Source organism: Rhinolophus hipposideros (genome assembly GCF_964194185.1).
Source record: "Rhinolophus hipposideros genome assembly, chromosome: 5".
NCBI classification, from domain to species: domain Eukaryota; kingdom Metazoa; phylum Chordata; class Mammalia; order Chiroptera; family Rhinolophidae; genus Rhinolophus; species Rhinolophus hipposideros.
The window spans coordinates 20,619,651-20,642,360 of NC_138051.1; the positions used below are offsets into that span (position 1 = coordinate 20,619,651).

At 35.5% G+C, this 22,710-nt stretch overlaps 1 protein-coding gene across 19 annotated transcripts in view; it reads right to left on the reverse strand.

Moving 5' to 3' along the window:
* NPAS3 (neuronal PAS domain protein 3) overlaps positions 1-22,710 on the reverse strand; it is an 850,867-nt gene that overhangs the window by 822,373 nt on the left and 5,784 nt on the right. The window contains exon 1 of one of the 19 annotated variants that reach the window (XM_081050534.1): positions 21,866-22,035. The exons of the other annotated variants lie outside the window; for them this stretch is intronic. The gene's annotated coding sequence lies outside the window, so the exon portion shown is untranslated. Of the gene's footprint in view, positions 1-21,865; positions 22,036-22,710 lie in introns of those variants that run through there. 19 annotated transcript variants of the gene reach the window in all.

The following is a 22,710-nucleotide window of genomic DNA, read 5'->3' on the forward strand; positions in this document are numbered from 1 at the left end:
TAGGTTCTAAAAGACTGCAGCTTCCATCTAGGGTTCTCTCTCTCTCTCTCATCACTCACTCAGATGGTAAGCCAGCTCCACTGTAAGGACATTCAAGCAGCCTCTGAAGAGGTCTAGGAGGTGAGAAAATGAGACTTCCAGCCAACATCCAGTGAGGAACTGCCAGCAACCATGTGAGCTGAGCCATCTTGGAAGCAATACTCCAGCTTCAGCATGTGACTGCGATCTCATGAGACCCTGAGCCAGAACCATCCAGGTAGGCACTCCAAGATCATGCCCCTCAGAAACTGTTAGACAATAAACGTTGTTGTTGTTGTTGTTGTACAAGTGTATTGATTATGAAAAGGGATGTGATTTGAAACTCGAAAATGTACCACTATTAAACCCTGGAAAAATGTAATCCATAATTATATCCCAAGAATAAACCTGGTAAATTCATTGACATAATACATTTTATACACATATAAGACACCAACCTGGGTCATCTTGAGAATTTTGATACCAATGGTTCAAACCAAAATATTTAATGTACATTTATGTTATATAGTACGTGTACTAAGAATTTTTTTAAATACTCTGTTTTCTTTCACAACGGCCATTTTTTTATGCTTCTCTAGCTACACCTTTTAAAACATGCAAACTGTTTCTCTGGCAGAGTAAATAGGCTACCTGATTTACAGTAGATGTTTCCATTAAATCTTCAGAATTTTCATCTACTCGTATGGAATTTTAAATTTCTTCATTGAGTACTGTCTTCTCTTCTATTTATAGTACACCATATGTACATATGTAACAATTGGTCGGATGTTTTTAACTTAAAAAAAGCGTCAAAGTAATGGGGGAAATTTTTAGCACATTTGCCATGAAATATATGGTATATCAAACAGGAACCTGGGATCTAAAGTCCAGGAGACCTCGGTTGGAACCCTCACTGTAAAATTTACTAGCTGTGTGAACTTAGACAATTTACTTAACTTCTCTGTAGTGCTGCATCCTCATTTATAAAATTGCCACAATAACACCTATCCCATAGGGTTGAATAAGGAATGAATAATACATAAAATATTCTTGGCACAGAGTCTAGCATGTAGCAAACACTAAATCAAGAATGTTTGTCATTTTTAGTGTAGTAAAAAGTGAAACAAAGAACTCCAGAAAATTTCCCAGTGGGGGACAATATTGTTTTGGATATTATCAGTCATTTTTCCATATTTGATTGTTATTTTTATACGTGTGATCACTTTGGTACTTACAGTTTAGTGAAGGCCAAATAATTATTCTTTGAATATATTTTCAGGTATACTGAGGAAGGAGACGACAATGAAAAACTGAATGTTCCATTCATTAGTGGCATCTCCGACTTCCCAAACCATAGCTTTTCCTCAGTCTATTTTTCTTTTTCCGCAACAATAACAAAAGCCCTAAATACTGAGCATCAGGATTATTTATGCCACACAATTGTCATATTACTTAGTATTTATAGAGAACTTTAGAATCTATAAGGCATTTTCCCATGCATTATCTCACTGAATCATGTACTAAGTTCTAGCTGGATCCTGAATATTAATTGCAAATGGGAAAATAATTTAAACATTAAAATGGGGAGCCCAATTCTGTCTAAATCCAAAGTTAATCATTGCACTAATGACTGCTTCTGTCTCTTCAGCGATTCTTCCAAGGGGAAGAGGAGATGGGCAGGCTGGAAGGTGGTGGGCACCGTCAACAAGTATGTGTAAGATTCAGTACACCCTTCTCAGGGTCAGCTGTACAAGACACTCCCATTCCATACCTCCCCTTGCAGCCAGCACTTCATTCAGGTAAAAGGAGACCATTCTCTGAAAAAGCTGGAGAACCCAGTTTCAAAGTTTCCCTCTTCCTCCCCCCTCCAAATTGCTTTGGAACAGTCCGATCTGTTAGCTTTTTTAGGAGCTCATTATTTCAATTTAATATGCTTATCTGCTGTCTTCTCTTCACTTGGAAAGTCTCTTATCGAAGGTGACTCTGTATTTAAATTCTGAAAGGTAGCTAATTTGGGACTTACTGCTGCATACACCGAAATGGCCTGTTTCACCGTTATTTATTCACATTCAGACCTGCTTGCATTTTTCAACTTCTTTTGTCCCAGAAAGAATCATTTTTATCATTCAAGTTTATCTAGACTTCTTTCAGGATCATCACCTATCACCAATAACAAGGAGAAAAGCCACTGGAAAGCACCCATTTAAACAATAAATAGTTTTCAGAAGGGAAGCAGATGAAGGGATCTTGAATTAGAAGAAAATATGTACTTTTAAATTGTGGCATAAATTCCTAAATTTAGTATAGTCTTAGATTTCATAAAATGTTAGTAATCTATCTTTTTAATGTTTTTACTTAAAACGGTTCCATTCATAAGCAAAAACTTTTTATTAAGATTACATTTTTCATCATTTATTAATGATTTATTAAATGGTTTGTCTACTCTACCTTCATCCTGATGGTATTACTTGCAGTTTGAAATAAATCAGTAGTGCTTAATAGTTTCAAATTCATTTCTAACAACTCAAATAATAAAAACCCAGTCTTTACACTTTTCAATTCAAATGAATATTAATCAACCAACTCATGTTTTCTTGGCATCTTCCTTTACAGGTAGGAGGACGTTCTTCAACATATCTCACCACCATCGTTTCCTCTCCCTCCCTTTAATACACTAAGGCCCTAAACTTAGAGACACACAGTGTCTCACTGATATCCAGAAGCAACACCCCACTGTACCAAATATTTGTTTAACAAACAAAAAGCTTCCTTTTTTTTCTAATTGCTGCTTTCGACTCTAGAACTGCAAATGAAGATTATTCGAGGGGTTTTATATTTGTATTTGATTATTTACTTCAGAGGATTGTAACTTATGTTACACTTAGGTAACTGCATATTATAGGCTGTTCTGTATTTGAACATCTGAGCCACTCTCTTTACTCTTTCATTTTTTTATTTACCACTGAAATGTAGCTTTCAAAAAGAATTTCAATTAAGACCATGGCTGATGAACAGAGAAGACTTAATTCTTCACCTGTAAAATAGGTGTACAAGCGCTTCCTCAGAGGGTTTTCTGTGGGAATTAAATCAGGTAATGTGTGTGAAGCTCTCAGCACACTGACCAAGGCAACCAAGGCACAGAAAGAGTCCAACACACCTGGCCTTCATGATGATGATGATGATGATGATGATGAAGATGGAGGGTGTGACCATAAAGGATATCAGACAATACCACACTATGAATAACCAAGAGGCATCCTCAGTTTGAGACATAGAGCAATTTATCACAACATGCTATACAGATTAAGTGTGAAAGAGAGCAGAACCAATATAAGATGGCAGCACCACAATCAGATATGAATTCGCATTTTTCAGAGAAATGTTATTAGCTTTCAAATTACTGGTAAAATATTACTTTGAGTTTTAAATATTTGTTTCTGTAATGGGACTAGTCACAAAATGTTTACAAGTTTAAAAATGTTTATTTCAAGAACTGCCATGAAATTACCATTTACGTGGGGAATTAAGCAGCACAAACATTTCTCTAAATGCTTCCAGAGGTGGGTGAACACGTTTAAACACATATGCTGGGGAAAACATAACAAACCAAAACACAAGACACTGCTGTTCAGGTTCTTATGATTAAATGGAGCTGTCTTATTGCAGGTTTTTATCTCCTACTATTTCTGAAAGGATCATTATTAAGTTTTATATAAGTCCTTTGCTTTCTCCTAATTCCACATTAAACACATAAGTTTATATGTTGTATGAATAAAATTCATGGATAAGAAAATATTCTATTGCAAAGGACTCAAATAATGTCAAAAAAAAGAAGTATGACTACATTTGACTAAGGGAGTAATGAGGAAAATCCATTTTTAATATTTCTGAATTAATAAAAGCTGTAATAGTGTACAGAATAACTGCCCCACTCCCCAAAAAAGTCTATAATATGACATTCCATTGTGGTGTTCTTGGTAATTCCTCTGAGAAGCTCTCTCAGATATCTATTATTAGGGCATAAGAAGAGATATGTGTCTATAGTTTCCATTTGTATTTCAACTGATTCTTTTCTATTAATGCAGGATTTTACTTGTACTTTTCTTCTGTTCCAAGAAATATTCAAGGAAATAAACATATATAATAAGGCATGGCTACTATAATAAATATCGCCTCTCTTGCTTCTCTCCCAAACTCATTATATGAGTTTGGTAATGGCTGTAAAGAATATTTAATGCAATAAATGTACACACACACACACACACACACACACAGAAAACACAAAAGTAAGGAAACCCTCTCAGGTGATCTCTCTTTTAAAGTCCTTTCATGTGTTTGATTATTATCTTATAACCAATATATCTCCTTTCCCTCCCTGATATATATACTTGGAAGGGCAGAAAGAACTACAGATTCTGCCCAATTCAACAATTAACCATTATTCACAACAAAAGTAAATGGGAACTCACTATAAAACATTAGACATAGTGTGGCCCTTCTGTAATGTTCCTAAAATGTTTATGTGAGTTTACCCCAGCTGCCTGACTTCAGTCAGTATGTTCCCTTTTTGCAGAGTATACATAAGCAGACAAAACTATAGATAATAGCTCTACACACTTACTACGTGAAAAATTCAGAAAATAGGGTTTTCTCCTCAGGAAATCTGAAAATACTCAGCAATTTCAACCCAAAGTGGTGATGCTGTTACTGAGAAAAGGAAGCAGGCCCCACACTTCTCCACCCAGCACTCTGTGCATATTCATGGGGCTCTCACTGAAAGGTTGCACCCCTTCATTAGCAGGGTCATGGGGAAGCCTGTGTCTACCAGAAACTTGAACACAATTCATGCAAACTGAAGATTTCATCAAAGAAAAGGGGTCTAAAAATGGCGAAACGACAACAGAATCAAAGTATGTAAAGCACTCATGGAAGCGTAAGCAGTTTTCTGAAGGGTAAGCTCATTTCAATTGTCCAACTTTAACTCTACTAGACTCAAGGTCATTACTCATCTTCGGAGTCTCTGAACTACAGTTAAAGTGTGTGTATACATACACACATACACACGTGTGTGCTCACACCCCTATTAAATACCAGGCAAGCATCTCCTGTCCAAAAGCAGGCCAGGTCGAGGAATAAAAGATTTGTGGTTTATGGGGCATAAGAAGCAAAGCAAAAATGTTCAGGAACAAAAACATCAAGGCACAAGTACAGGAGTTCCAGAATCAGTCAAAATAAGTACTGTGTCTGGAAACCAGTAAGTCAAAAGAGAGATCAGAAAGATAGGACAAATTTCAGTGGTCACAGCAGACAGGAGTTTATGTGTCAGTAGCTTGACAGAAAAAGACAACAGTATCACCATCAACGGGTTGGTGTGACCTTGTGCTGGGGCTCCATTTCCTGCCTAGGTATTTATTTACTACTCACTTATTTGACATATAATATACCATTAAGTTTTGGGTCCCTCTGAGGTGCCTAAGGGACATCAAATGGCTATGGCCAATACACAACTGTGTCTATGTGTTTAGAGATAAGAGATCTCCAAAGGAACAACTGTGGTGTTGTCACTATCTTTATTATTTCCTTTTATGAAGCCATGAGAATGCACAGATTCCTGCAGGGAGGAGAGAAGATGAGTAGAGAGCCAGGCCGTTCAACGATGAACCACACAGAGCTGGGAGGAATACCAGAAAAGCATGGCCTCACGGAAGTCAAGTGAATAGCGTCTCAAAAAGGAAGGTGTGATCAACAGCGTCAAACGCAGCCGAGATTATAAAGACTGCAAGTGTTTTGGCAGCAGCAGGTCACTTCTGGTTTGGAGGTATACAAGGAAGCTGAATGCAGGTAGCTAAGAAACACTGAAGATAATGGTATGTTCTTGGGGTGAGGGAGAGGGTATTACATTTCTGTAAGCATTTGGTTATTTTACGAAAAGAGAGCTTTTATTTTAAAGGATGTAGAAAATAACAAGAAATAAAAACCAAAGTAGAGAACGGGGGTCACAGATTATTTCAAATAGAGAAACAAACCTTTAGGTGGCACTTCAAAATGGAAAGACCCAACTTTAAGGGAATTGATGAAGTATATTTAAGGAAATGCTGAGTCTGAGATAAAGGCACGAGTAGAACCCTCAAGATGTGAAAGCCAAACTGAACTTTCCTGTACTGACTTCAGGTGGGGACCAGAGAATGTAACTGCAGTGATTCAAAAGCTACAGTTTCTACATTTAAGCTACAAAATGTCCTAATTTATAAAACTCAGAGAAAATGAGAACTTCCATAACAAATTTGGGATTAAGAAGCACACATTCCCCAAGCTGAGAGACAGAAGTCAGTCCAAAGGATAAGTGAGTGATTCGGTTAAACAAAACTGAAATTTTTGCAACTTTCAAAATTCCTAAGTGAAGACACAAATGTAATATAAATGCCTGGAACAGAAAATAAATGTTTATAATGAGCAATACTTAACGATATCAAATAGGAGTTACAAAGTAACAAATTCAAATGTTTAGAAAGTTAAGATAATATGTTAAAGAGCTTATCACTGTGTCTGACATATACAAATAATGCAACAAGCAGTAATTGTTAGTTAAAAAATAATTATTTAAACTGTAAGACATGCATTTGCTCAAATTTTCCAGATAGAAAGCACAGTCCAGAGGTCTGTGTTTTTCAGAAATAGAGCAATCTTCCTAAATAGATATTAGATGTAGAAGACCATTTTTCATCTGGAGTTGGGAAGCCAGAGTGGATCTAGACAAAATAAATAAAATCGTCATCATACTAAGGCGCCACACCGAATAGCCATGCATGGTTATATTCGTTTCTGGAACGCAGTGCTCTCATTAGGCAAATAGAAAGCTTTAGCCCATTGGATTGTGTTTTCATAATTAACACTGAATAGAATTTCTAACTATGTAATGGGGGAGAGAGCCCTGTTTTTATTTACATAGGCTCTCTGTGTGGGAGGGGGGGTTGGACATATTTAGTTATATACTAAATGTTATTTTGGCTTCAGAGAATGAAATGTGTTTCTTTACCTGTACATGAATAAATGTGTAGCCAAATTTTATTCCAAAAATTATTCAAGATACACCAATATATCTGAATGTGGCTAATATGCACTGAAGACAAAATTTAGTGATTAAAGATAGTAAACGCTGGAGAAAGGGAGCAATGCTCAGAGTAAAGAGAGAAAGGAATAAGTATATTTGAACTACTGGTCCATTTTTTCCCCTAGAGTCATTATTTCATTTCTTTACATATATTAAGTTCGAGCAAGTTTATCAAGTTTTATCCCTTTACTGGTCTATATGAAACTGACAATGTTCACCATTAATCAATCATGGCAAAGAGCTAAATTAATCACAGTTATTCAATGTATCCTTACATGATATTTTCTGTGCAAAGATTTTTGCTGTAAGTATTATGTACGCTAAAACGTGATGGCTGAACTGTGCTACTAGAGGAGAGGTCCCTAGAAAGCTGTCAGCTCTATTTGTAACCTGCTCTATTTTACCTGATTCAATTTTTTTTTTGGTCTAATCAATTTATTTTAGGTACAATTTTGTGAAATATAGAATTAATGGAATTCAGATTTTATCGAACTATAATTGACTATAACATGAGTTAAATATAATTCTAATTGGAAAAATTCCATTGTTCTAGAATTCATCTATTTGGTGGTATCATTTGGAGGTAAAGAAACTAACAATTGTATATTTGGTTTTAATTGATTTTCTTGGTTCTTTTCTTAATAGAGAGTTGTGACACATCTTGAACCTAAAACTACTCTCTATAAAGTTCCAGAAGCATAATCTCCAGAACAAACAATGTAAATAATTCAGCTTTGAAACCCAGAATACACTAGAAATTTCTAAGCATTGGTAAAATATTTACAATTACAAAATGCTTACTGTTCATGTTAATTTCTTTTCTTAGCTCACAGGTCCTGGAATGTGCAAAAGGTGATTGTAGATTTTTGACAGATATGGGAAATTCGTGGGATGAAACATAAACATGCAATAGGCATAATTAGGACTAGAATTCATTCATTTTTTCATTCACTAACTCTGTTCCAGGAATGTATTCCACCACTAGGCATGCAAAACGAAGGAGACTGATTTCTTCTCTCCCAAAGAGGTCACAGTGTGTGTAGAAAGACAAGTACAGGGAAGAAAAAAGTATAATTTCTTTCTTCATCATCCATCATTTTGGTTAGTGGTTCTCTATACTGGTTATGGATGTTTAAAATTTTAATGATAGATTCTGATGATGAACTATGATCTGCTTTTCAACAGATAGACAGTTTCTATACTCCACTGTCACCTCAAGGGCATCTCCCAGTTTGATATTTTAACATGATTTCCAGATATGTGATTGACATTTATGTAAACATCCCCACTGCAGAGAATAATTGTGGAAGGTATCCAATAGAGAATATTTGGACTGAGTGGTCTCATTAGTTATTAGACCATGTTTTGATCATTAATCTGTATTAAATTACATTATCATGGTATCGTTAAATCCTATTGGGATGAAAATGGGGCTAACAGACTGAAAAGGGAGAAAGCATGGTGCCAAGTCATTGGGCATTGATTGGAGGTAAATTTATAACTGGATCTGAATTGAGCAGAAGCAGTGGGTTATTTTAACCCAACTGTTTAAGTGAGCCACATTAATGAATTATGGTACATACAAAAGTGCGATGCTATGCAAAAGACAGGGATATATTATGACCTGTGCCACCATAACTGACAAAATGTAAATCTATTCACAATCAAATGTTATAAAAACTGTGTAGGAAATAGACCTACAGATTATAACTTGTTAAACAAGATCACAATCTCCTCACAACAATCTGTAATACAGTACCTTAGCATAATACGAGGTGGATCTGCAAACTTTTGGTTGACCTGTTTATGTTGATTGTAATCATTCACTTTATAAGACATAGTGACTATGACATCAGAAGATAAGAACAATGATGATTTAGTGTAATTTTGGAGTGCAGAAAGACTCAATACTTACAAGTCTACAGAATAATTTAAAATTTAATAAATTAATAATAATTAATAATTAATTAATAATAATTAATAATTTAAAAGGCAATATATAAAAAGGGACGTATACCATCAGCTGAGCCCTTATGAGGTACGGAGCAGGGTACAGGAAAGGAAAAAATAACACCATGATGCAGGAAGGTGATGTGTGGAAATGGAGACGCCCCAGAAGAAAGAATAAAAATAGAAAATAAATCTACAAAAGTCAAAAAGAAGCTGGTATGGTAAAAGGATGTCATCTCTTTTACACAGTAAGTCAATAAAGACTGAGGCTTGAGCCCTGTTTCAAATCCTTCCTAACTGTACCTTACCTATAAAGTGGAGATATTGACAGGACTATCTATTGAATTATGGAGAATCTTAAATGATATAATGCAAAGATACAAAGGGAACTGTCAACAAGTCAAAATTTATGGATAAATAGAGCAAACCAGGAAGAGAGCACGCTTACAAAATAGGACAAACATCTACTGCGATAAAATGTAAGTTATGAGAATGTGAATACATTAACATCATAAGGACCATCCACTAACTGAGTCAGCTAAAACTATGTAAGCTTGAGGTACTACATCATATATAATTTTGGCAACATTACATATTTGGAACCTTTGCTATTTTCTCTCCAAATAGTTGACTTCGTGTTGCATTAAGCTCAAAGAAGCTCTCAACTATAGGACTATTTCAGCACTAGTTCCTCTCATCTTTTCTATAATAACCTCCTTAAAAGTGGCTCAGACTGTTGAGAGACAAGTCTCTATGGGTCTCTTGCATTTCTGTACATCTTGCAAACAAGGCACCAACTGTCCTTTGCTCTTCCCTATCTATTCAAGTTTGTATGGAGAACAGCCTAGGAGCATAGAGCTAGTGTTTCTCCTTCAGAGGAAAGGGAAGACAAATTTACTGTCCATTCTAAAAGATTTAGGTTCCCTAAGCTCAGAGTTCCTCTTGTAACACAATCTACCGCTTGTGGGGGTATTAGCTGGCCCTTTTTGCATCGCTCTGTACAAACTGGGGCTCAGAGAACTGCCTTACATGCTGATACTCTGGCTACTGCTAACGTTGTATTGTATTAAACTTTTCTTCATGTCTGATCCAAGGGCTTTGCATCTTCTACCAGCATTCATTAAACTGGGGCAGGGTCTAACACACAAGCTTGCAAGAAGGGTATGATCTCAGATTCTTCACAATTCTTGACACATATTTTTGGAGAAAATATACTCCCTTGAGTAACCGATAAAAATGTATGAATAGGTCATCTCAGGAGATTCTCATATTCCCTGAAACCCATTGCTATAACACTGATGGACCGTGGGTTAAAAATCCCTGTTTAAGTCAGAAGAGGCCACACTCAATTAGGGCCTATCAAAAGTCTTTGTGACCATGTATGGAACAGATGCTGCTGACAGATAAATAACAGCAAAATATACCTAGACGGCAATGTCTGCCCTTGGAACAAGACTTGTAAGTGAACCTGATTGCAGAAGAAGTGGGAAATGGGCCAGACTGACGCCTACTGTGAAGTCTACCGTGCTTTGGTTCAACCCAAGTCTAAACATCTGCTGTGGATTCCTTTCTACAAAGAACATTATGGCCATCTATAAATTCCACATTTAAATTCTACTTCAGCACTGAGTAGACACATCCAAGCTTGGTATCACGACATTCCACCCAATTCAAAATTTCTTTACTTGATGATAGCTCTATATCACTATGAGAGACTTTTAACTAGATAGAAAAGAAAATGGTCAATAACAAAAGTATGTACAATGCATGTATTTAACCTAGCTGATTCTACTTGCCCGTTATTATATGCCATAATGTGAGAAAATTAGCATATTACCTCTAAAACAATGTCACTATGAGATGTTAAATTTTCGGAAGAGTTATTGACTGATGTATCTCTTGGGAAGGGACACATACAGTACATGTGATACAGAGACACATGGAAGATTCTCCATGTTCTACTAGCTGAAGTTTTGTTTCTTATTATTGACTCCTTTTAAAAAATGAAAATAAGCTTCACTCCTAACTGTAAATTGTTCTAATCAGATTATCTCCTAACACCTAGCCAAAATTAGCTTTGAGAAAATAGGGTTTTGATGAGTGAAGAGGGAAAGAAAGGAGTTACAGAAGTCCGATCTATACTATATCATGCTTTCTTATTTCATTAAGTGTTTTTATAATAGAAAAATGGAACATTACCTTTTGAGGAACAGAGTGTTTTTAGGAAAAAATATTTTTATCAGTCGTGTGAAATTATCACTGACAAGCATAAAATAGGTATGGGGATAAAATACTCTTAATCTATCGATAATACACAGACTATAGGCACAGATAATCTACATATATAGAAATTAAGCAGAAAAGTTAATTATTTCTTATTAATATATGTGCAACATCTATTTGTATCATTAATTAGAAATTATCAAAGAAAACAATAAATAAGTGAATAAATGATACATCTTTGAAAAAGTCATTAATTTATCAGAAGCAAGAAATCTTATCCAATCATAAATATTTAAATCAGTCTACACCATAAGCACTAAATCAGATCACCTTTATACGTAAAGGAGAGGAATTAGAAGAAAGCTCCTTTGAAAAACAAAGTTAAAAAGAAATAATTGTTGTAGTTTGAACAAATATCTCACCACAGAAATTTATTCCTTTATAAATGTTTTAGGAACACACAAAATTTTTAAAGATTATTCCCCTAAACTCTCACCTGTCCATCAAATTATTACATTGTTAACTTCCTTCTTTATGGTATGTCATCTGATTTTCAAATATTTCCGGAGTGTTCTACCGTCTCAATTGAATTTAACCAACAAATGTATTTATCGCTAAACACTTTTAGTGTTTTTCTTTAGGGTTACATTGAGTCATGTGTATAATATGTCACTTTAACAAATAACTTAATACAGCCTATTGCTTCCACTGCAATGTCCCTCTGGACATTCTTGCAATAAGAAGTTTCCTTTCCAAGATGGTTTTACAGAAGAAAAATATTTAAATATCCTATATTTTATTGATTGAAACCTGCATGACAAGCATCACATTTGATCTAAAAACTTGAGTTTATTTAATAGTTTGACAGTAAGGAACATTTGTAAATGTTAATACCATTAGGAAGAAAAATCCACCATATACTTAAATTCATTACTTTGTATCATATGTCCACATAATTCACACCAGTGCAGTCATAGCATTTTGTAACTGGTAGGAAATGGCAGAAACTCAGTACTATACAAATGAGGAAACTGAGGCTCTAAATGGTTAAAGGGCCTGTGTAGAGTATACCTTCCTATAATGATAATGGAAGACTGATACTGGTGACCAGGATTTATGCCATTACCCGCTGTTCTACTAGTACCCAAAGAGCAAGTTACCAATGGTAACTCATAGTGTATTGCCCTGCCAATCTCCACATCCATAGTCTTAAGTACATATCTATTTCTGAGTAACGCAACACTTCTTGCTTTTTGCCTGTGCTGTGCTGTACACAAAAATTGACACCCTTTGGTACAGCCTGATGACAGGGCTCTCTACTGACTTCCACCCTAGTGTATTTCAGTAGCACTTGAAATACCCTCTGCTCCAGGGATGTTACAGTGTTACTATGACAGTTATCTTTTACAATACAGGAAACCACATTAGCTAGAACATGGTACAACTATCATTAAAAAGGGCTACGCCCCACTCATTTGTTTAGGTTGCTCTGTAGCCACATCAGTTCTGCAAAGAAACAGGCCTTGGGAGATTCTGGACATTCGGAAGACAAATAGAAAGATGTGGAACAGTTCTTTCTTTTTGCTAATGGTCTATCTTGTTAGTAGTTGTTTGTATCAACTCTGAAATGACTGCTAACAACATACCTAACTTTTTCTAGCTATAAGCTTCCCCACATTCATGGGAAGGAACCGTTGTATTTTTTAAATGATCCTGATTTTCTGATCCTAAATACAAAAAATAGTCTATGAGATTAAACCCTGTGGATGAAACCATGTGCAAGAGCAGTATAGGTTATGGGAAAAGATGCCTTCAGAATGTCTTCCAATATCTGTATTGCTAACTATAACTCTTGCATATATAATTCCATTATACTTTTGTAATTCGGGGTTTTGAAAATGCTTTTGAACCATTAATATATTTTCCTGGTTAAAATTCTTTGAGATGTTCTTAACAAGAGTCTTAGATAATGAATTTGGGCAAACTCTGGAACAGTCTTTACAGTATTATCATTCTCATTAATTTTCAGAACTACCCACTGTGCTGAGATGATTGTCATGGGCCTAAGACTTCAATTTGGCTAAATATTTTTGCATATATTTCAACATATAAGTAACTAACAGATGTTTAAATGTTAAGTTCATATGGAAGAAATGGTTAAATGTGTTTACTCTCATCTCATGACTTCTTTGCAACGCTAATTCTTATTTTACTATTTCTTTATGTATTTCACAACTCCTTCTATGCTTTGGTCTACAGTGGACAATAATTCCAAAATCTCTTCAAAGATAACAAAACAATCCTTTAAAACATGCCAGAATTTAAGCCCTTTGGGCATTTATAATATTTAACACCAGTCTTTTAAAAGTGAAAACCTTACATAGTAACTCAAACATCATTTTTATAAAATATACAGAGTTCACATGAAGCATAGGACTGACTATACTTTTTCTGTAGATTTTTTTTTCACATAAAGAGAGTTTTCCATTTATATTCTTATTTGGCTTTAGCAACCTGATATGATACTGCCCTAACCTACCAGAAGAAGATGGGTAGGAGGCTAAAAACAGTATTACTTTTAAGGGAGTTAATGTACTATACAGTTGCATACTTTCATCCAGTTTATTCTTTTTTCTTTGCCTTTTCGGTTATCTCTGAAGACTGCTTCTGTTTCCATTGTTTCATCCTTTAGCATTCACATATCAGAGCAATAAGTATTTCATTACTGGTTTATCTGTCCAGAGGCTTGAGAAGCGGTAACAATTAACCCTCCCTTCACAGTGATTGATACAGGCTTTGCTTTCAATTTGTTCCACTACACAGATCATGAAATTCTGAATGCAATCATCCTCATTGACCTACACTTTCAAACACACGGCTACAATGAGACGAAAGCAATTATTAAAAGGAACACAGGACTACTGAGATCTGAAACAAAGTCTTTTAAAAATCTGTCAGATGACCTTCTGGTAAAATTGGCAAATTTTGATGTTAAGGAAAATGATACTTTGTGTCCCTGTCTAGAAACATGCAACGCAATCTGATCAATGAATATTATGGTGGCTGCACTGGCTATATTATGTGCTTGGCAAATAACAGAAAGCCATTTTAGAATTGTTATAAACAAGAGTTCAACTGTTAACACTGTACCTTAATCTGTGCAAAATGTTTTCCCAGGAAACAAAACTATCTGATTTGTGTATAAAAGACAAACCTTAACCACAGCAAAGACTGAAAGCTGGAAATGCCATAGCTTTACTCTACAAGAAGAGATGCATACCTGGGCCCTCATCACCCACCTCTCCCTCCCTTCAGATGAAGATTCACAGTAAGAAACGAATACATTTTTCCCAAAGTCTGAAAAATAGCTTCAAATAAATATTAATCTACTGCAATCGATATATATGACGAATGGAGAGGGGCTAGTAGGCAAGTGGTGACTACAGGACTATATTAAAACAAGGGTTGCAGTTAAAGAAAATCAGGGCGGAAAGCGAGGCAGCAGGCCTGAGGCTCTAATCACAGAACAGAGTGATGGAGATGAACCAATACTGCATGGATTAGCAATGAATTATTTTGAACCGTAATCATATGCCTGCACAGAAGAAAGGCAAAAACTAGCCATTACTCAAAAACTGATCTGCTGATTGAGAGAGAGAGAGAGAGAGAAAGAGAGAGAGAGAGAGAGAGAGAGAGAGAGAGAGAGAGAGAGAGAGAGAATAAATGCATATGATAAACTAATTCAAAATAATGAAAACCTGAAGATGTGGTTACACTTCCAGTAACATGCTATTTTTAATGTCTGCCACACACTATATAATATGGGGTATTTAGAGTATAAACTGTAAAGTGCTTGGTTTCAAGGATTAAAGCAACCATTTAGTCTAAGATTAGGATGCGATAGCCACTCTTCTCTCCATTCTTCCTTGCCCAATAAAACCATTTCTGGGTAACTTTAACACCCCCAAATATAAAAATGTTAAGTATTTAGTTATAAAGAAAATACAATAGTCAAAGAATTAACTTCCTTTGGATAATCTGAAAATTCACACCAAATGAAGATTCAATTGTTAGCACTAATTTTGTTAGGAAGAAAAAAAAAATCAAAACTGCTGGTAGCAAGAGATTCCTAAGATCCTTCTGAACAGACTGTTTAAATGAAGAGCACTTTAATCAGTGGAGGAATCCTCACGTTTCTAATGTCTTGCTGTGCATTCTGCAGGTTATAGTAGCAGCTGGTAGAGGTCATATATCTTTTGTGAGCATCCCAAAAAGGCTCACTGCCAGACTGTTAAATTATGAATAAGCAATGAACAAAAGAATGCAGATACGGTGGTGACAAGATAATCCAAGCAAATTTATCTATGACAAATTTCACAGGATTAACAAATTACATTTACACAGAACAATAAAAATGTGCAAAAAAAAAATGATGAGCCTACTTTTCCTTACAGCATTTGGAAAACAAAAAAGTCACCAATCCACAGCATATATTTAGATTTAACTTGATCTAAAGTAAGACATTTATAATATGTGGAAGATACCTTTGTAATGTCTTCCTGTTTTAGGTAGACATAGATAAAGGCGGTATATATGGTTTATATTTTATATATAAATTATGTTTAAACTATATACGGCTTATATATAAACCATGTACACCATACACAGAAATTTTGTGCAATAAAAAATCATCCCATGCATACATATGAATAGGATGTGTGTTTTCCAGAAATAGGTCCTGAGAAATAAACTATTTTTGTAGGACAAAATGTTCCTTCAATCAGTGCAATATATTAGTTACTAAAATATCCTTGTTCGTTGAGATCTCCATTTTCAAGGACCAGAGAGATAGGTTCTGCAGTTTCAATCATTCCATTTGCTCCTACCAAAATACTGCAATCTTTCTAAGTAAAGTGCTTCTGAATGAAGTTCAGAACTGGTATCCTTTTCTGTAGTGTTGCAATAGAGAAAGGGAAATTCAGACTGGGGGGCAGGGGAGGGAGGAAGGTGTTAATTTCAGTTATATTCACATAAAGATGACCCTCAATCCAATACTCAATTTTTCTTCATAATAAAATTCTTTTTATAAATTTTGCAAATAAAAAGTCCCAGCCAACCATAAGTTACAAGATATTACTGATGACCTACGATTCCATAAAGAGGTCTTAAAATGCTATGTGGTACTACTTTCCAAAATATCTGATAAGGATTTGGTAAGGTCGGAGGGATAGTGGATGGGGGGAGGGGGGTTCACAGTATGAGGGATATAAATGATGAACGTCTAAGTATTACCTTGTTTTGTACACCTGAAACTAATAAATAAATTAATTAATAAAAAAATAAAATAAAAAAAAAAATAAATAAAATATAGAAAGCTTTCAAAAAAAAAAAAAAAAAAAAAAAAAACATTATATACAAGCTAGGTACCCAAGTCAGAGCCCGTTAATTCTGCATTAGCATACTAATAATAAAGTACTATACACAGATGTAATTTCTTTTAAGATGATCTGAATGCTGTTTTAAATTTTGTAGCCTATTTTTCACTTACACTTCCCACTGACTATTGTTTTTAATCTTCAGTATTTTAGCAGAACATCTCTCTAAACGAATCCTTTCCAAATGTTAGAAGGCAACCTATTCTTTACGTAAACAAAAAATTTTCTGAATGTAAAAGTATTTCATTAAGATATATAAACAAGCAAAATACTCAGCTCATCCAACCACAAATACTCAAGAACTGCTCATTCAGTCTTTTCAAGTCCTGAAATTCCTGCTATACATTTTTTTTAAGAAGCTAGTTGGTTGACAGTATTACCTCCAAAACCATAAAGATAAATGCGGCATCCTTGCCTGCTACCTCAAATCTAGTGTTTGTTCTCTGAGCAGTGCTGGAGTCAAATGCTACAAAGTTTCCTAAAGCATAGTTTTTGTCAAGGAACTGCTACATACCAAGCCATCTCCTATGACCCCTGGCATTAAAGAAATAAAAATGTTACCAAAGACTTTCCCTCTTTAGAGATGCCACAAGTGTGTGTGTGTGTGTGTGTGTGTGTGTGTCTGTGTGTGTTGGGGGGAGGTGGAAACTAAATAATGACAACTTACCATTTATGTATGTATTATCCATTTTTAACACATTATATCTTTAATTAAATGAGTTAATTAATATATGCAAAGTCCTTAGAAGAGTGCCTGGTACTTCATGCTATATAAATGCTTACTGTCATTTTTATAATGCCAGATAAGTTGGTAAGAGGCCAACTTGTATGAGTCCTTATATATTTTAAAAGACAATACCCAAAAATACAGTTAGGCACTAACGTATGTTATTCAGGAAGCTCTATAAGGCTGTTTCTACCCACTCCATGGAAAAACTATCACAATAAAAAAAAAATGCTTCAACAGTAATCTTCAGACAAACTGTCGCATACTCTGAAGCATGGATCACAGGAGCAGAAGCAGTCCTTGAGTACTTCAGAGTCTATCACCAAAGAGGCTCATGTACACAGCAAACTGATGCTTCTCTAACCATTCAGTAAAAAACTCTGCCCTAAAGCGTATATAACTATGGAGCCTGCCCACAAATCTACTGGAATGTTAAAGGGTGGGGTACAAATAAATTAAATATCGATTCTTCCTCTAACTTTATACTGTATTTCTGAAGTTCTCCAAACATCTAGTGAAGGACCAAGAAGTAGAGATCTAGTTCACGATCCATAGTGCACAAGGTCTTTCCGCCATAGGAACGCTCGGGCACTAGCTCATAAATCCCTGACTTCAAAAATCCAAAAATGCAGGACCGTCCACACTGCTGTTAAGGCACATTTCTACAGAGACAAACTTGAATTCAATCTCTCACTCTACCACCTTCCTTGGGAACAGTAAGCCTCTATTTTCTCATCCATAAATGGGATACCAGCACTCCCCTCAGAGGGCAGTCAGGAAACTAGTAAGAAAATCACTGTGGAAGTATTTAATACAGGGCCTGATATATAGTAGTGTTGTGTCCAATAAATGTTTATTATCATCATGTGTGAGCTCTTTTCATTTTTAAATCCCATCAAACATCTTTCCTAATTTTGCTATAATTTATATGGAGCACTTTTCTTTCCTCCCCTTCTAATCATTCTATAATCACTGCCCCCCCCCCCCGAACACCAAACTAACAGATATCAAAAGCGATAGAGAGCCTTATTTATACTTCTATGAATTCTGCACTTCCTCCTCTTTCAGAAACTGTTGGCAGGATCTCTGTAACATTTTGCGTGCCCAATATAAGGATAAGTCTCTGACCAGAGCCACGCTCGTACATGGTGTATTATGAACTACCATCCCTGTTGCAAGTCACCATGGTCCAATAGTAGAGGTTCAGTAAATAAAGCTGAGGGAATGAACCAATCAATAATTACAGTCGAGGGCCAGGAGCATTCTGGGCCATTGTAATACAGGATGTTCATCTTGCATCTCATGATTTTGTACCCAAGACGACGAGTGTTCCAATTAATTCACGGAAACATTAAGCTTTAGCAATGTGTGCAGAGAACAACTTCAAGTATTGTTTAATCTTGTCATTGCCCTAGTCATTTGAGCTATGGGAGCAGTGACTTCACTCTTACTAAGCCATGTCCTGCTAATGCCCTGTAGTATTACTAATATTACTACAAATTAGTCTAACTAGGTAAGGTTCTATCAAACTTAATAGTGCAAACATCCTATTCACACTAATGGGGCCCATGCTGTAAAAATACCATTTGGTTACAGTTGGTTTATTACACTGCCCAAGAAGGGGAAGGGGGTGAGGGGCACTATTTACTGTGAAAATACTAACATCATTAAATGCAAGCAAACATAACTGAATTTTCCCATAAATTCTGGAAGTTCTAACCTAATCAGAGTACAGATTTAAATATTTAAAGTTTCACATATTCCTTTATGGGCAACTACAGTAGCATTTAAATTTTTAAATTAGTATTTAATCAACTAATCAACTAAAATATTCAACACACTAACTCTTCCACTAAGTTTCAGCTTTATCCATTGTAGGCAATTAAGGAATGTCTATAAAACACCTGAAGTTAGATTCTAAGTCAATGTCAATGCAGAATTTTTAAAAAATTAATTCAAGTGACGCAATGCTACAATGTAGAAAAAGCGGAGTTGTGACTACCACAGGGGAAGGGCTAGTTGTGCATTCACATGTGCTTAATTTTCTTTCAATGTAATGCATTCTGCATAGGAAAAAGGATCATGAGAATTGCAGGAAAAATAAGAAAAATCGACTGAGGTTTTGTTGGGGTCATTATTACTAGTAAGGTACTAAAGGAAGTTTATAGGGGAAAACATCATTACTAGGAGTGACTTGGAATTCTTCATGACATGTTCTCCACAAATATCCCACAAAATATAAAGCTCTGCAGCTTAAAAAATAGCTAAATAAAACCTACATGGCCCACATCCTCCCGCAAAAAATGTTGCTTTACAAAAGTGGGCACATGCACACAACCACACCCTATCACAGAAAAATCTCTCCACAGAGCAGGGGATTCTGGACACCACGTCCTTTTTCAAAGAGATACAATATGGACATGTAAATGAACTCCAGACTAAGATCTGGGACAGAGCAAAAAAGTCGAGGGGTTCATGGAAACTGACATCCCCATAAAATAGCTCTATTATAGGGACAATTATCTTGCAAAAGAATTTCAGGGGAAAATCAAATTTCATATCCCTAAAAAATCTAGTCTGTAGATTGTATTGAAGCTGCAATATGATTCTTACCAACTCATTGCTGAGAGGGATGTTATTTTCACAGAACTTTCAGTGAAAAATAAAAGTCACACGTTTTAAGAATATGGAAAGCCATGGGGACCAAAATTATTCATGATACCACTTGGTGCTAAAAATACGTCATGCAACTTTTGTTTGACCAAAAGCATCAAATAATGCTGAATTCAAGTTTGCTCGTTGTAACAAATCAAACCTGGTATTACAGATTTGGAGCAGCTATATGTTACTCAATTTATAAATTAGAAACTGGAAATATGAAAGGATGCTGTAATGTGGGAGGATCCTACATAAAAAAGGTCATTGTAAGCCCTGGCTCCGTAGCCATAGGATCTAATATCTTCTCTGGTGCTTCTATGATATGCCCATGCATTACAGTTCTTGTTGACAGTCTGTTGCCTTGGAAATATTTCATTATTTCAGTTTTTTCCATTTGTAGACCCTTGGCCTTGTGATATGAAGGCCATCCTATTTCATATTTCCTATTATCATTTAAGCAATCTAGTGGAGCTATTTATATATAAGCAAGTGTTATACAACGCATGTCATTTATCACTCTGTATTTAAGCTTACACTGTACAAAGAAATACCTCCAAAAAAGTCTTCATCCCCACCTTTGCTTTTTAAACCAAAAGCCCTGTGCTACTGGCAGAGACTCTGCAAACCAACATAGGCATATCACACGCTTGACACATCTGTCAGTCTAACTTTCTTGGTTACTACATCCACACAGTGGGAAAACTCTGTGGTCGTGCTATATAATATACAGACTATTGGAGTTTAAAGAAAAATCACACAAGTTTAAATATACAAGGATTTCAAGTTGTTTTCAGACTCTAAAGAGGATTTTTCTGTGTGTACAAATTACGGAAATTTAAGGAGTACAAAATAGTAATCAAAGACATTATCAAGAAAAACCTTTTTTCCAAAATTTACTCAGTAAACATCATTAGAAGGAAATGAATTTTGTACTGTATTATTATACTCAGGTCAGGTGTTCCATAAATAAACAACAAGACAATTGAAAGATGTTTTTTCCATGTAAGTTTTTGATTCCTTTGGTGTATTTGAAAAGCAGTAAAGAACAGATTTATGTCCATAAAAGCCTCTATGAAATCAATAATTAGGAAACAGTTTTTTAAATGCCTTTCCCTTTGGGTTAAATGAGTGAGAGGATATCATTTAAAGCATGTCCACAGAAAGCCATTTTTTATAAACATATCTGTGTTCAGTTATTACTGAGAACTACGACTACCAACTAACAAGTTCCAGGCACAAAGTGTACATCAAGGTGAAATGACTCTATTTTAGCAAGTAACCTTGAAAAACAACCGCCTCCTGAAAAACTGCCTGATTTCCCATTTCTCATTACAAAATCAAAACAACTGACAAGCTTAATGTTTACACTTAAAGTGTTAAGAGTATTTAAAACCCTAAAAACAAAGTGAACCCTCGGGGCATAAAACAACTGTTTGGATAACGGGCCAAGTTTGTGGTTATTACTGTTTAAAACATTTAGTTTATAACTCCTTCCTTCCTTTCCTTTCCTTTCCTTTATAGAGCTCCTACCTCCTTATTACTCCTCCCTTTCCCTACAGGTTAAACCTTCTCAGATCCAACCTTTAAAATGACAGTATCCAAGCTGAACAAGAAGATGCTATTAAAGGGCATTAAATTAAATACAGTATATCCTCCTACGACTTCAATCAGAATTTCAGACCAAGTGTTATTTAGTTCAGCTCTCAAGTGGAGCAGAATAACAAATCGCGCACTTTGATTTACCTTCTTCGAATGCCAAATGGAGACAGGTGATAAAGAATGCACTCATGCACAGGCTGTGAAGTTTCCTCTGGAAATTAATTCTATCTTCAAGATTCCTATCTCAGAGAAATTCCCAAAATGGCACACAATTGGCGTCTGCTGGAGAGATTACTGGGGCCATCCTAGTAAATACATTTACTACCCACAGAACTGGGAGGAAAAGGGAAGGAAGGAAGGAAGGAAGGAAGGAAGGAAGGAAGGAAGGAAGGAAGGAAGGAAGGAAGGAAGGAAGGAAATGATAAACTTTTGGTTTCAAAAATACTGTTATGTTGCTAAAAATAATTAAGAGCCATGCACATGCTCTATCTTAACAGCAAACTATTCAATACGTGAATTCTTCTAGTAATACTAAATGTTCGTTTTAGCTACTATGTGAGTTGTCAGTTAATGCTACACACATTTAACATCTCTAAAAACTGGACTATGTATGATTTACTCTCAGGTATCTGATTTATATAGAAATTATCTAGAGTTTAGAATTAGTCAGTTACCTACCTACTTAACAAAATTATTTCCTTACTCCTGACAATTCTGCAGTCCTTATTGTATGAAGGAAACAAGCAATAGAGCAACTGAAGCTTTTTAAATGAGCAGTGTAAGTACCTCTACTTTCTTTTGATGTAAGCTACAGGTTAAATGCTACGTTGTAACAAAAATTAAACTGCCCATGTATTAATAATTAAATCTCGCACCTACGGACTTCCCCCATCTTCAAGTTTACAGAAGCCTGTGAGTAAAGGAAACATCTCTGCTGAGGGAAGGGGTGGGGTACAGCTTATATCTAACTGCATTTGCTTTCCTCATGA